Genomic DNA, 15,873 nt, shown 5'->3' on the forward strand with positions numbered 1-15,873 from the left:
ACATTAGAACTGACAGGGTGAAAACGTGATTCAGTATCTTCCCCCTGTCCCTCATTGACCTGATTTTATTCTGTAATGGTTTGTCCATTAAATTGCTGATATTTTAGTCTGCGTGTGTTGTGTTGCATTTGTGTTCCTAATTCCTTTACGTAAGGCTGCATCCAGGCTTCTCTGAGCCACCTGTTGCCTTCTCCTTTTTAAATACACCTATGGCAGCCAGCTGCTGGAGGATGCTTGCAAGGCAGAAGTGCCTTGGTCCATCCTGGTCTCTGCTCTCATCTGAGTCCTGCTGCCTGTCATGAAACAGCAGCTGTCAAGCTGCAGGAGGAGAGGGACTTCCAAAAAGTGTCCTGAGCAGCTTTAAGTCCACACATTGCTCTTGGTCCCAGCAGCATTTCTGGTCAGAGGTTGAGATGGTGACTCTTTTGGAGGGGTGCAAGCTGAGTCTCACTTGGCTTCTCCTGAAGCGCTCTAGAAGATTGCAGGACAACCAATCACAGAAAACTGGTGCCTACTCAAGAGCATTAAAAGCTTGTTTGTGATCCAGGAGTTGGAAAAAATGCCCAGAAAATGCTTAGCTTCATCCATATTGCAACTTAGCCATTCTCTAAATCATTTTATGAGAGACAGTTGTAATGACAATGAACTCCAAAGGGTCATCCAGCTGGGGATCCAGACTTCTATGTGTCTAGAGTATGTTGGGCCTAGCCTTGAGATTTCAAATGTTTCCATAAGAGTAGAGGCTAGCATTTTTGGATATACTTCATTGGAAATGAAAGTATCAGCATATTGCATTTATGCTATAAGCAGCTGTAATTTTTATCCCAGTTTTTGAAAGAAAAAATGCTGGAGATTCTCAGGGACGCACCTTAGGGGTAAGGTAAGTGTAGCTTAGAGCTGAGTTTATGCCTGTGTATGATGCTGCTCAGTGGGATGAAGGAACTTTAGGCACAAGGTTAGTGACATCTCTGTAGAACTGGGCAGAGTTTTTGCAGTTTATGCCAGCTGTGGCAAGATCAGTGATAACTAAATATTAGTAGATTCCATACCAGGACAGGTATTGGCAGGAGCCCATTTTTAGACCATAGATAGATAGACCTGTCTGGTTATCTATATCTATCTATCTACATAGATCTGGGTAGGAGGGTTTATACTGGGTTGGTTCTCAGCATCACACTGGTCCAGCTGGAGAAGCTGTGAAATGTGCTCTGCATAAACTGTGCCTCTGAACCACGGTTTCAAGGACACTAACTTGCTGAAGGTCAGAGAGCAGAGCTGGGAATGGTATACAGACTTTATTTTGTATTTATTTTTTGACGTTTGGGAAAGAGAGCTTAAAAGCAAACAAATGCAAGCAGCATACAAAGGAAGCCTTGCTTTGCCAAACATCTTACTTATAAGAACGTCAATGAGATTCTCTTAAGCTGGCATCAGTCTCCTGCTTTAGGGGGAAAAGAAGAGCCTTTGTTGTTCTTTAATGGTGTCTCTTTTTCAAATCCTTTGTGTTTTTGGGTTTTTTTATAACCCTCAGTTATAGGTTGCTTGGACTGATTGTTCTGTACTTGGGAAGGTGCCTTTGAGCACTCCAATCATGTATTAAAGTCGTCCTGATTATAAAGCATCCTTAAGCAGAGGATGTTTTTCTGAATCAAGAAGTACAGCATGTTCCACTGGCTTTCTGTTCATAGGGTGAAGGCAGTCTTATGCAATCCAGGTGGTGATATTCATGCCTCCCTTTGGGTAGGTACGTGCTGTTTGGCATGGCTGACCTATATGCATGCCTTAGGATTTTATTAAAAATATGCATTTCTATTGTACTTTATCCAAGTACAAATAATGTACTAATGAAGGTCTCTATAGCTGAAAGGAATTAAGCTGGAAATCCCGTGGTTGATCTGACCACAAGGAAAGTTTTATTTTCATTTCTCTTTCTTCCCTTTTGTATCTTGCTTCCTGTATCTAATTGTTGCTCCATTGTTCCTGGCACTGATGGTTAATGCTGAGGGCTCATTTACATCATTGTTGTTACTTTTATTATTTAACATCTTTTTTCATCAATAACCTAAAAGTTGGGACCAGAATTTAAAGAAACTTTGGGACACTTTGAGTGTGTTCTTTATGGAAATCAGATGCAATGTCAAGTTTTAGGAACAGGCTAGTTTAAGATTTCCAAGTTTCTGTTCTAAAGCAATTCCAGGAACAGAAAGCATAAAGTCCCATTTCTGAACTGCTTTGCACATGAAGCTGTTTTCCTTCATCCCAGCGGCAGAACAGATGTTTTCCCCCAGCTGACATTTTGAAGGAAATGCCATGGGTTTTGCTTCCATTTCTTATCTTTTACATGAGATCAGAGTTTATCATTTTGTCTGGCTGCATCACTGTCTTCAATCCCCTTACTGTTACTCCTGTACTTTCTTTTCAAGCATTCACTGCTAACCACTAATAAATCTGGAACATACTGGGACTTGGTGGGATGTCATGTTTTCCAGTATGAAACTCCACTGTTCCCCCTTATGGTCTGCAGCTGGCTATTGCCTTCCTCTTCCTTCCACTCTCAACTGCCTCAATTCTCTTCTTGCTGCACCAGCTTTTTAAATCCACACCGACCCTGTTTATTGCCATCTTTGTCTCCCCTCATGCAAATCTCATCTGAACCATTTTGTCTGCAATGACAGCAAGAAGTTTAAATAACTTGAAATGGCTCAGAAGAGCAGCCAGAGGCTCAGCAGGAAGCATTCAGATCTGAAATAAATTAGAGTAGATGCCAGACACCACATCTTTTGTTTTATTCTTTTTTTCAACCTTCTGTTTGTTTTGAGCATTTAGGATGGAAAGTGTTTTCTTGCATTTGTCACTGCTCAATGTCTTTTGAAGCTCTTATCTAAAGAAAAACTATTTAGAAATGTCTGCGTTGCCTGGTTGCAGTAAAAGCCGCTGTGGTTTTTGTTGCTGCAGGCTGTCCTTCCCTAGCACCTCTGGCTGATGGGGGACATTTTCCCTTCCCCTTTCTTAGGTTCTTAATCAGGTGAGAACTGTTTGAGATTGCCCAGAGCTGTGGATGTCCCATCTCTAGAGGTTTGTTCGAGGCCAGGTTGGAGGCCTTGGGCAACCTGGTCTAGTGGGAAATGCCCCTGCCCGTGGCAGGGGGGTTGGAACTTGGATGGGCTTTAAGTTTCCTTCCAACCAAGCCATTCCATGATTCTTCCACCTTCCTCCTGGTCACTGCTGCCCATGCATCATGAACTGCAGCACTGGGAGTGGAGCTGCCAAGCCAGGCAGTGCCAAATAAGCCTTTGCTTGTGGAGCAAGACTGGGGGCTGTAGCTGCTGCATGGGAGGTCCCACAGCCAAGCTCCTTCCGTCTAGCACTGTGTTGAGATTTTTGTGGGTTTTTTAAAAAAATAAAAACTTGCTCTGCCTTTTTTTTTTCCCTCTAACGTTGAGGGAACCCAAATTGTTTTTCCATGTGTGGTTTTGGATGAAAATGCTTTTCTTCCTCTTTTTATATCTGTCTAAAGAACTAGTGGAAAAATTGCTGAGTATTATTCAAAATTTTTTTTTTTTTTTCCTAGGCTTTGCTCTTTACTTTGGACTGATGCCTCCTTTTTCAGTAGCAGGTCAGAGCTACTGAAAAAGGCATCTGCTAGACAGGCAATGTTCATTTTTAGAAATGAATGTAGTATTCTTTTCATACTGTACTGAAAGGGAAGCACCTTATGCATAAGCACAGGATTGGTGGTTGCACATGATTAACACTGTCATGATCTAGAAATGGTAATAAAATAGAGACGCTTTGAGCTGGCACTTATTTGCTGTCCCGAAAGAATTTTGTTATGCAGTGTATTCAAAGCAACTTGGTATCCTTGCAGCTCTTTATTACTTAGAAAGCAAGAAAGTTTTTGGAACTCCCTTCTTTCACTGGAATACCTCATACACAAAACTAACATTCACTTTTTATTATGTGCAACATCTGTGGATTTTGGTGTCTTCTGCAAACTCTTGTGTTCAAATAAGGGTGCAAGAAGTACATCAGGGATTTTCTGGAGCTGTATGGTTGCAGTACTTTCAGATAATTTCTTTGTAGATGTTGAGTATTTATGGATGTCCCAGTTAAAGCAGTTGTCTTCCTAGGGCTTTCGTATTCTTGATTTATTCCTCTCATTATTGTAAGTATGTAACACACTATAAGGGAATGAATTAAAGAAAAAAAAATGTAATTCTAGGATGGATTCTTGTACAACCCTTCCATATTTGCCCTATTTTTCACACACAAAAGGCTTGGGCAAATGACCTCACACATTAGCTCATGTTGCGGGAAAAGTTCATGTTTACGTGCTGTTTAGAGTGCCTGACACACAACTGAACTTCATGACTGGCTGTTTTATGGCACCAAAAGTAAATGGAAGAGGCAGCTGGAATGTCTGTCGTCAGAGGAAGTACAAATGATGTAGCTAAAAACCACTGTGGATTAGCCTCGAATTTAGATGTTAGTTCCTAACCACTTGTTAGCGGCGCACCGTTACAGTAATTCTTTATCTGAACAGGATTATTTATGTGCATATAACATACTTTTAAAATCCCTGTGAATGCTTCTTTTTCATATTCTTTCGTGAAGGGTATGTGTCTGGAAAGTCATTTAAAACTGCTTATAACGGGGGAAAAAAAAATCTGAGAAATACCACACCTTATTACTCTAAAGAAGTCTTGTGCTGTTTTTCATTTGGTTATGTTTCTCTTTATTTTCCTGATACGCATGCTACCTGACAGTTGTGCTGGAATATTTTATGGTGGTACTAGCATAAGAATCTGTGTTGTGGGCTGGTCCCAGGAGCAGATGATAATTGATCATAGAATCATAGAATGGCCTGGGTTGAAAAAGGCCTCAAAGATCATCTAGTTTCAACCGTCCTGCTGTGGGCAGGGTCATCAACCACTAGATCAGGCTGCCCAGAGCCAAATACAGCCTTGCTTTGAATGCCTCCAGGGATGGGGCATCCACAACCTCTCTGGGCAACCTATTCCGGCACGTCACCACTCTGACTGAGAAACTTCCTCCTAATATCTAACCTAAATCTCCCCTGTCTTAGCTTAAAACCATTCCCCCTTGTCCTATCATTATCAACCCATGTCATTCCCCCTCCTGTTTATATGCTCCCTTCAAGTACCAAAGAAAATAATGTATCCACATGCCTATTTAATCAGAGGAGAGTGGTACTGAGGAGGTGGAATTGTAGGTTGGTTAAACTTGAGGTGATCCTTGCTTTAGTCCCTACCAAGAAAAGCAGGCTGCTGGGAGCAGCTGTTCTTGGAAGTGGATTTTGGGGAAGACTGAGAGAAGTACAACAGGGAATAGGAAGCATGTAGAGATGCGATCTTCCATTACCCAACTCAATTTTTCCTTTCCTGTCTCTTTCATAATTTGTCTGTAAATCTTCTCAGCTGGCCTCAGATTGAAGCTACTGGGTTTCAGCAGTTGTCTGCTCATTGTCAGTTGGCTCTTGTCACATAACGGCCACTGTCCTCGTGTTCAGCAGAGAAGTCTCCAAGTGGAGTGCAGGACAATGCGTTGGGGTGTGGGAAGAAAGTATTAGAACTTCAGTAGTCCGTGTAAATTATTTATAGATAATAGACATGTATTGGAGGGGTGCTTGGTGTGTTTTGTTGCTGGGGGTATGTGATGAAAATAGTTTGAGGACCACTGCTGTAGCACATGTAAGTCAGTTCTTTTTCCTCCTTATTTGCTACCTGATGATGGCTCTGCTAAAATCAGCCCTTTGCGAATACAGCCGTGCCCCAGCTTGTAGACGCTAGATAATGTAATTAATCCCATAGGTAGTTCGGCTGAATCCCACCCCTTCTCCAACAGAACACGTGGCGTAAGAGCACGGGTCTGACTAAAAGAGTGTTTCCAGCCTGCCCATTCATTGCAATTATTTTCAATATGTTCACGTGACTTTTTTTTTTTTTTTCTTTTCTTTGAATGGAGGCTGGTGGTTTCCCGGTTCAGACAAAAGCCCGTACCGGCAGTTTTCCTCGCTTAAACAAACGCAGTGTACGGGGTGCGGCGCCGGGCCCGGGAGCGCTGACGGAGGAAGCGCTGTAGGCGGAGGGGCTGCAGCCGAGCGCCCAAAGAAAAGCTGCGGCGCCGCGGGGCGGGGGAGCAGCAGCTGGCGCGCGGGCTCCCGGAGCGCAGGCCCGGCGGGGCCGTGCTGGGCGGGAGCCGTTGTCCCCGCCCGGCCGCGCCTCGGGACTCGAATTCCTCTGCCCGCTCCTTCGCTGTTTGAATAACTCTTCCCCGCCCGCTCAAAAAAAAAAAAAAAAAAAAAAAAATGCTTACGGTGGTGTAAGAAATGAATGTGCCGGATGTCCCCTGCCCAGCTGTGTCCCCGCCCGGTGCTTTGAGAGCCGGGTTGTGAATACCAGCCTTACCGCTAATGAATGCTTTGCTCCGCAGTCCGAGCCCTGGAGCCGAGGGCCGAGCCCCTTGCTCGAATTAAACTGTTGTGAATTTTTCCTTTCAAAACTCATGCTGGAGTTTTGGCCTGTAAGTGGTGCTGCCCCTGCTGTAAGTTCCCAGGCTACAAGCTGAGCCCCAGAGCATTTCCCAAGCTTACAGTAGTACTTGGGGGAAATTAATTTAAGGACCATGAGATGCTCAAACATGAGAGTCAGGGCTACGCAAATTAGAGAGAAGCAGACAGTGGATCATGTACGATGTAGAACCATAGAATCGTTAAGGTTGAAAAAGACTTCTAAGATCATCTGTCCAGCCATCAACTCATCCTCACCATGCTCACTAACCATGTCCCTCAGTGCCACACCTATACATTTCTTGATCACCTCCAGGGATGGTAACTCCACCACCTCCCTGGGCAGCCTGTACCAGTGCCTCAGCACTCTTTCTGAGAAGACATTGTTCCTAATGTCCAACCTGAACCCGTCCCCTGGCACAACTTAATGCCATTTCCTCTCGTTTTATTGCTAGTAGGGAGAAGAGGCCGACCTCCCGCCTTGCCACAGCCTCCTTTCAAGGAGCTGTAGATACGATGTGATGCAACAGATCCATGCTTCCAGATGCTGGTTTTCAAAAAATAAATGCCTTCTTCATGAGACAGTGAGCAGAAATCATTAAAATCAAGGGCAAATCACTTCAACAGTGCTGACAGTGTCTGAACGAACCCTGAAACCTCACCTCTGTCAGATACAAGCAGATCCTCGAGGGCAATGTCCTTACTGCCAATTACTGACCAAAACAGCACAGGTTCACCAGCACCTCCAGCACTGGCTGTATGGCTGGAGAACCTGGAGAAAGGCACCCAGACCCTCTGTGCAGTGCCTGGAGGAAGTCACACAGCACAAGAGGTGACTCACAACACACAACAACATACACGAAGACAGCAGTCATCTGGAGAACATGTCTCTGCCTTGAAACCTCTCTTCTTCCTACCTAAAATAATAATAATAAAATAAAAAAGCCTGCCAGAAGAATGCAATTCTAAGGTTACAGAGCATTTAAAATTCCACAGGTGGAAAAAAAATTATGTTTTTTGTTAAAGGATGGAGTAATAGCATGGCTTGTCCTGTGACTGTCCTGCTTTGCTGTAACAAGTCCCCTTTTTTTCAGGGGAAAAAAGAGTCAAATGATAGTGGCAGCTTAGAAAGTTTGCATACAGCTACTGTCACATTAAACAGACTCAGCTGTCAGAGCTTTAAAATGTGTGGACTATGTACTGATTTTCTGCAAGCTGGCACTCTTAGTGTTTTCTGATAGCAGTTACACCAAAGCTTTGCACTTGTGAAGTCCAGCACAAGACTTTAATGGTAAATGATCACTGACAAGTTTTTTGGTTTTGTCTTCTGACAAGTTTTTTGGTTTTGTCTTTTGCTTCCCACTGGCTTAATTAAACATTCAGCATGCAATCGTGCCTCTCTTGTTACGGCATGTAATCCTGCACCGTCCACCTGCACTGCTGTAAAAGCACCAGTCTGGAAAATAAGTCCCTGGATAAGCCACTCAGTGAGGGAAGGAGGGTGATGGGCAAGGTCTGGAAATCTGCTTGGGTGATGGAGCTGGACAAGATGCTGGTATGATTGCTGCAGGTGTATGACTCCAGCACTGCTGGCCTGAGGGGCTTCCTCAGGGTTGACATACCAAAATGCAAGACAGATCCACGGGTTAGATTGGGCTGGCCTGTGGAGAGAAAATGTTCAGGCTGCCGTGACCTTCAGAAAGCATGTTGCTTGTATTTCCAGTTGGTTAGAAAGTCCCTCTGCTTGCAGAAGACAAATCCTTATATGTCTTTGCACTCTTCATTTTCTCATCTTCCTAAATAGGGTGGGGAGAGGCCAGGAGCGGAAGGCAGCGCAGTGGGTGAGGTGGAAGAGTAGTGCAGAAAACTTCTCTGTTACACACATGGTAGCAATTTCTGTTCTTTGTATACAAATACCCCAAACCATATGTAACAAAAAAAGTTCAGAGCAGTTTTACATTGACTCACATTTTTATTCAAAAGTTGAGACCGGGCAAAGTACTTTACAGTCTTGTGAGAGGTTGTATGGGGGAACAAACGCTTGAAATTTTAAAGAGTGACTCACTGTATTTCCCCTTTGAACACATAAGCTGTTTCACTGAGCTCATCTTCACTGTTCTGATATGTAACAACTTGTTTTTCCCACTGCTGCTGCCTAAATTTATCCCTCTAGTCTTTTTGTTAGATGTAAACTTTAAAATGATTTTTTATAACGCTGCAGTCAATAAGTAACCCAGAAGATTTTAGCTGCAAGGATTCCCACAGATAGCTGAATTACAGGATAATTCTGTGCGGCTCCTTAGTCTAGGTGTGGAGCAAATTCCTCTTGAAAGAAACCCAGGCTTTGCAGTCAGCAGGTGTTCTGGCTTGTTGTCTTTTCCCCACTGAGGCATTCATGCCCCAGCTCTCTCTGCAGTTCTGTAGTGCGGAACAGCACTACAGGTGCTTCCAAGTGTTGGGGCCACAGAGTTCAGGAGGAAAGTGTCTGTGGGTAATGTTAGGCAGGCTGTGGCTGTTGGATGGTCTGTAAGAGCCATGGCTTCAGCGTTATCTCATTGCCCTTTCCAAGGCACACTGGAGACAGGGCAGCCCATTGACACTGTTGTAGGCTTTGGTTTTACAGCACAAGGCTGGCTCTGCAGCCTGCTTCTGTGCTTCCAGCTTCACACAGCTGGCAGTGAATGCAGCCAGGATCAAAGTGAAATGTGTAAATAAGTCCTTAAAGGACATTTATCTTCTGCTCTTTCCTTGCCATTCCATAGACTTAACTTTCCATTTTGCATTAGATTTTGTTTACTTTCCCCTGGCTGCCATTGTTACTGCTTAATCCTCAATAGCAAAGTGCAACAATAATGTTGAGAAAGAATGCTTTTCTCAACATTAACGTCCAACAGTGTGATACAATTTCTGTAGTATTTTGGCTTAATAATGTGGCTCTGGTGCCAGCAGCAACACAGACACTGCTGTAATGCTCATTAATGATGCTTCTTCAGAGCCCATGTAAGAGGTCCCAGAGGGTGAGTAGAAGAGAGAATGTGGTATTTATATTTGAAAAAGGTGGCAAAAATAGATGGCTGGAGAATTGAAGTCCAGTCAGCCTAACTTTGATAGCAAAGTATGGCTATAGTTAATACTTGGTATATAACTACTAAGAGAATAGTGAAGTATTTAAAAAGAAGCATGTATTTCTAAGAAGAGATGATTTCAAAGCAGTCAGTATTCCAACTCTGAGCATGCAGAGCATGGAAGGAGAAGGAATGAATGGGAGGTATATGCTTCTGCTGGCTTGCACAAAATTCCACAAGCAAATGAGAGAGAGGTGTTCCTGAGCCACTGTGGTTAACTGTTGGACCACAAGCCCTGTGCCTTCTCCTGCTCCTTTGCATCCACCCTCCCTCTCTTGCCACTGTTTTTTTGCTTTCATTTGCAGAAGCACTGCTTCTACCACCTCATCTTCCTCATCTCCCCCTTGAAAGATTGGTTTGGACTCTGTGCCAGCCCTCACCAGTGCTGGCTGTGTTTCGGAGGAAAGCACTTTTCAGTTTGGAAATGATTGCCTGGGCACAATTGCCAGAATTATGTGGCTGCTAGGGAAAAAAAAAAATAAAGCATTTGGGCAGGAACTCTTGTTATGGCACAAAGTCACATGAGAGGACCTTCCTGACAGCACCTTGCAGGAATTCCTCCTTTCCCATGCACAGACAATAATGTGATCAGCGACCTGGGTGCAGGAGATGGAAGTCAGCTTGTGAAGCTCACAGGTGTCCTTGCCTTGGAAGGGATAGCAGCAGCCTTGGGGTGTGCAGAAGGATGCAGAATGGTCTTGGCAGGCTGGAGAGGGGGTCCATAATGAAGAGGCTGAAATTTCACAAAGAGAACTGCTAAGTGAAGAACTCATGAAGGAGAATTCAAATGGCTGTGGCATATCAAAAAGAGATCTGGAGGATGTGTTGAATGATAGCATTATGATGTGCTTGCACAGAAAATCAGTCTTATTTTGGAAATGTTGTATGTAAAATACAAAGGAGAGTTGACCTAGATTTTTTTTGAAAGGGCTGTGTATTCATCACTGGGACAGCTTGAGAGCAGTTCTGCCAGAGGAGAGTAACAGAGAGGCCTTGTTAAAGCCCAAAGGCACTTGAAAAGGACTGGAGAAAGCACAGCTAGCTGGTGCACACTGCTGTGCTGAAATCTAGGGACAGTGATGCTTCCACGGGTGGCTTAGCTGTTCTGGTTGTGTTTCAGTGTGTCTGCAGACTCCAAGAGCAAATTAGGAGGAATATGATAGTCCTACTGAGGAATTAGAATTGCTCTCCTCACTGAACAGCATGTTCTCCTATGGGTCATCCCCCAGAAATGAGATGGTGCAGTCAGCTGAGGTGAAATGGGGGCCCTGATGTGTCTCTGATGCACATGTCACTTTGAGAAGGAATTGCCCATGGCTGTGCTGTCTGCACGTGACAGGTACAGGATGCTCCCCACACATCGGGATCTGACTGTGAGGAATGATCCTAGCTGTGCTGGGCAGCACGTGGCTGCTTGTCCTCCCTGTCGCACACAGGAGGAGGGAGCAGAAAAGAGCGGCAGAAAAAAAATCCTTTTCCCTTTTTGGCAGAAAAGATCCCTTTCCTTTCTGGCCATGAGGATGCTGGCTTCAGGGTCTGGTTGGTACAGCCCTTGGCTTTGTAAGTGAAATTGTAACAGTAAGCAGGAGCAGGGAAGGATTAAAAGTAGGCAGCTAGATGAATATAAATAACTTCAGGGATTCAAAAAGTATCCGGTATGCTGTGTTCACTGGTTCTGGGCAAATTCTTTTGTTTCAGTCTCCTGCTCAACAAATGAAGCGCTGCTTCCACTTCTTCCAGGAGCACACTGGTGGAAGGGTCAAGCCCCTCTGCTGTTACTGCTGTTAGAGAAGAGGAAGCTCTTGACAGCTCCCAGCACCAAATACTTCCTCTGATCAGCTGTTTCTGGTGCAGCAAAAGCATTTTTTCAGAAACCACGTTAAATATTGCAGCGCTTATCAGGAGAGAAACGGGTGTCTGTCCTCTCATCAGTTGAGAGCAAGCAATATTTAACTGGTGCTACTTGAACAGCTGCAGTTTTGGCTTCTTGCCGAAATCCAGGTGAGGCTGGTCCTGAGACCCAGCTTTGATTTGAAGGAATTCACCACTAGCCCCTGGTTGCAAACAGACCTGAAACATGGAGTTAGTCCTTGAACGGCAGCTTTGACTGCACTGAAAGAGTGCGAGGAAAACCCCGGGGGGGGGGGGGGGGGGTCCCCCTTTTTGTCTTCTGTTCCTGCTGTGCCTTCAGGACGCGTCCCGATGTGACGGGAGCAGGGCAGGCCGCAGCGCTGCGTGGCTCTCCGGCTCCACCTGCGGGGCCGCGCCGGCATCGCCCGCGGACCCCCAGAGGCTGCTGCGCGGGGTGGAGGGGTAGGGCTCGGGGAGACGCTTTAAAGATGCCTTAGATGGGGATCGGTTCGGGCAAAGCAAAAGCAGGCCGGAAGCGGTGGGAGGTTTCGGTGCGAAGCAAGGGAGGGAGGTGTCAAGTTGTTGTCAGGTTCTGTTGTGGTTCTCTGCACCGCAGCGGAGTGCAAGGACAGCTCTGAGAGCTGTCATGGCTCACGGGTTTTAATTACCTCATGTTTGGCTGCAGCACGCATTCGAGTGACTTCTGAGGTGTATGAAAGGTGGTTTCCAGTGGTAAGGGGAAGCACATAATGGATTCTGATTAACACAGAAAGAGGATTGCAGGCCTTGAGAGGACCAGGATCAGAAGGACCCAAAAAGGTGCAAAATACTGGTTTTACAAAGTTCTGCTCTGACATCCCCACAGCTGCTGAGGCTTACAGCTGCCCTCCTTCCTCCACAGCTGCTGGAGTTACCTCCCACCACCACCGTGGCGGAGGGGACACATGAACCAGGATGCTTTTTCTGTGGGAACCTCCCGCTTCTGTTGAAATCACAGAGTGGTTTGGGTTGGAAGGGACCTCACGGCCCACCCAGCCCCAACCCCTGCCGTGGGCAGGGCTGCCCCCCACCAGCTCAGGCTGCCCAGGGCTCCATCCAACCTGGCCTTGAGCGCCTCCAGGGATGGGGCACCACAGCTTCTCTGGGCAGCCTGTGCCAGCACCTCACTGCCCTCTCTGTGAAAAATTTCCCCCTGACATCTAATCTAAATCTCTCCTCTTTTAGTTTAAAACCATTCCTCCCGTCCTGTCTCTATCAGATCATATAAAAAAGTTGGTCTCCCTTCTGTTAATAAGCTCGCCTCAAGTACTGGAAGGCCGGAATTATGTCTCCCGAGAGCCTTTTCTTCTCCAGGCTGAACAAGCCCAACTCCCTCAATCTTTCCTCATATGAGAGGTACTCCAGAAATGGAGAGATGCTTCCTGCACACTCCTCCTTCCCTCCCTTGTGCTGGGAGTGCTCTGCCTCAGGTGGATTCGTTAGCCCACCCACCCCAAAACCTGTCCTGTTCTACTGGGGCTGCATCAGCGTGGAGAGCTGGAGGTGGTTACAGGAGGGTGCTGCTCCTTGAGGGCAGGAGCTGGAGGTGAGGGGAAGAAGGAGTGCAGTAATGGGGAAGGAAGAGCAGGGGAGCCTAAGAAGAGGAACTGTGCCCCATCAGTGGTGGAGAGTGGCTAGATCAGCTCGATCATCTCATGCCTACACCCTGAACAAACTTGGACAGCTGAGACATGGAGACGTGCTTCCTTCTGTTTGTTTTGCCCGTGGGGTGATCTGAGGGTGACGGGGCAGGCAGCTGCAGGGTGTGACTGTCTGGCTTCCCCGCCAGCCCCAGCACTGTGGGCACCTCCAAGACATCCTCATGGGGAGCTGCCCAAACTGCCCGAGGCAGTGAGAAGGACACAGACCTGTTCTGGAGCAGCCCTGGGGACCTGTCCCCAGCTGTGTGTTGCTGTTAGGGTGCTGTTAACCCCAATTGTGTAGGCTCAACCATGCGGCATTGGCTAGGGCTGTTCTCATGGCCCCATGCTTCAAAGTGAACAAAACTGAAAAACAGACTTTACTCAGTCCAAATTCCTTAATAAGTGACTCAGACTTGCTTTAATAAGTGTTAGTTACCACACATTTTCCTAGTTCCTTTTTAGTGATGCTTGGCATCTTCCTCTTAAGTCATGCGGCTTTTGCAGTCATCATGAATCAACAAACTTTCCTCAGCTTCCTATGAAAGTGGGATTGCTGGCGTATGAAATAATATGCATTGCAGTAGCAAGGGAGGCCTCTCTTTCATTCTGTAATGCAGCTGTTTCATGGAGATTTTCTTTATCCTCGATAACAACCTTGACATTTGCCATGCTTCTTTTGAGAGACGAAGCTGTAGTTCATTCTTTCTTCTAGGTTAGCAGCTGTCCACTGATAAATTTAATACAACTCCGCCGCTGTTTTTGTGCTTGAAGGGCCTTCTCCGGAAGAGATAAGAAGTTTATATGAGGAAGCACTATGTGGTGGTATAGGAAACAGCAGCTTGGAAGGATAACTTACATTGTGAATTTGCCCAGAGAAAAGGGTTAGTGATAAAGTGAAGTGGCCTGAAGACAGAAATAGAAGGAACGAAAGGCACAGTGTAGGGAGACATGATGGAGAAGGGAAAGCAAATGTAGTGTCTGCTGGTGTGGAATAGCAACAGTTAAGAAAACAGTTAAGAAAAGGTTAATGAAATGAATGCATTGTCTGACAAAAATATTGCAAGAAGGAATGAAACACTGTGCAGTAGACTTCAGAGATGCATTGGATATTGCAGATAAATACACTACAGTGTTCTAAGTACATCCCTGAAGGTGCTCTTTCCATAGACTTTGCCATTCCATAGACTTAACTTTCAATTTTGCATTAGATTTTGTTTACTTTCCCCTGGCTGCCATTGTTACTGCTTAATCCTCAATAGCAAAGTGCCAGGCTTGATGGGTTCCTGGGCAGTCTGATGTAATGGTTGGCATCCCTGCCCATGATGAGGGGGTTGGAACTAGATGATTTTTGAGGTCCCTTCCAACACAGGCTGATCTATCATTTTATGATTCTATGATAAGTCAAGTTTTAAATATCCAAATGGAAAGGATTTCTTCACTACCTTTAGGACCACTGTAAGATGCAAGCACAAATGTGGGGTGTCAAAGCAGCGTGTCACTTTCTCCATTAGATACTGCTGTAAAAATAGGGCTGCCCTGCTCAGTTTCACTGCTTTGGAACACCAAGAGCAAGCAGTCATGTTTTCCCATGATGTATTTGCTGTTAAGTTCAGTTTTCTGAAACAAACTAAAGAGGACAGGAGTTTTAGTGGTCTTGTCCATAAACACACAAACTGATAACATACTTTTCTTGAATGATCAGAAAGAATTGAAAGAACAGAGAGAATTGAAAGAACAGCAATTTTCTTGAATTCCTTTATGAGCTTTATCAGAATATCTTGTAACTTCTATTGTTAATGAGTGGTTAAATAGTGTTAGGATAGGTAGATATTTGTGGATAGAAAATACTAAGCCTTTAAAATTGTTCAGCTCACTCTGACCAATGTAAATGGAAGAAAGCTACCTTTAAGTGGATTGCACAATATATGAAAGCTGCATCTTTGTAAGTTGTTCTCTGTAACCAGCTCCAGGCCACAAGCCATTTAGTTAAGAGCATGTGGGGAAAATGCTGGGAGGTATATCTGCTCTTGTGTGTGGCCTGGAGCTGTGCTGCTGTGTGAGCTGAGCTGGGAAGAAGTTCTGCCCAGCTTTGTGTCCTCTGTAGTGGCTGTGGCCTCATGAGCCTTCTCTTTACACCACTTTGGCCATGCTGCTTCTCTGCAGTGAGCAGGGTTCTGGGCTGCACTACATACAGCTCTGGTTGCATAACAAGTGACAGGAATATTGTCAGTCTTGAGGAAACTTGCTTTAGCAGGGGGTTGAACTAGATGATCCCCAGAGGTCCCTTCCAAGCCCTGTGATTCTGTGTGATATTGTTGCTTTAGCCTTACATTTCGGTGCTGGTTGTTTTCTGTTCCCAGTTAGGTCTTGCCCAGTGCCTGAGGCTGGCAGAGAAGGCACTGGTCTTCCAAGAGGTGGAGAGTGAAGCTGGCTCAGAAAAGAAGAAAATCAGAGGGTTTTCCTCATTTCTAAGCAGGTGTGAGAGTGAGGAGAGGGGTTTCTCCTTCCATCTGACATTGATAGAGGTGTTTGCTGTTAGTAGATTGACTGTGCTGCTGCTTAGTGCTCACCTGTGAAGCCAGGGGTTGCTTTTCCTAGCTGGGGACCTGGGACTCTCAGGTTTTTTGAGATTTCTGGGTTTATGCACAGTGTTGTTGCCTATTCCTTTGCTTTTTGACCCCTGAAC

The 15,873-nt window shown here is 45.4% G+C and overlaps 1 protein-coding gene across 3 annotated transcripts in view; it reads left to right on the plus strand.

The window, feature by feature from the left end:
• The window catches only part of LIMS1 (LIM zinc finger domain containing 1), a 65,829-nt gene that overhangs the window by 10,787 nt on the left and 39,169 nt on the right, over positions 1–15,873 (plus strand). The window lies entirely within an intron of this gene.

This window comes from Numida meleagris, chromosome 1 (genome assembly GCF_002078875.1).
Source record: "Numida meleagris isolate 19003 breed g44 Domestic line chromosome 1, NumMel1.0, whole genome shotgun sequence".
NCBI classification, from domain to species: Eukaryota; Metazoa; Chordata; class Aves; order Galliformes; family Numididae; genus Numida; species Numida meleagris.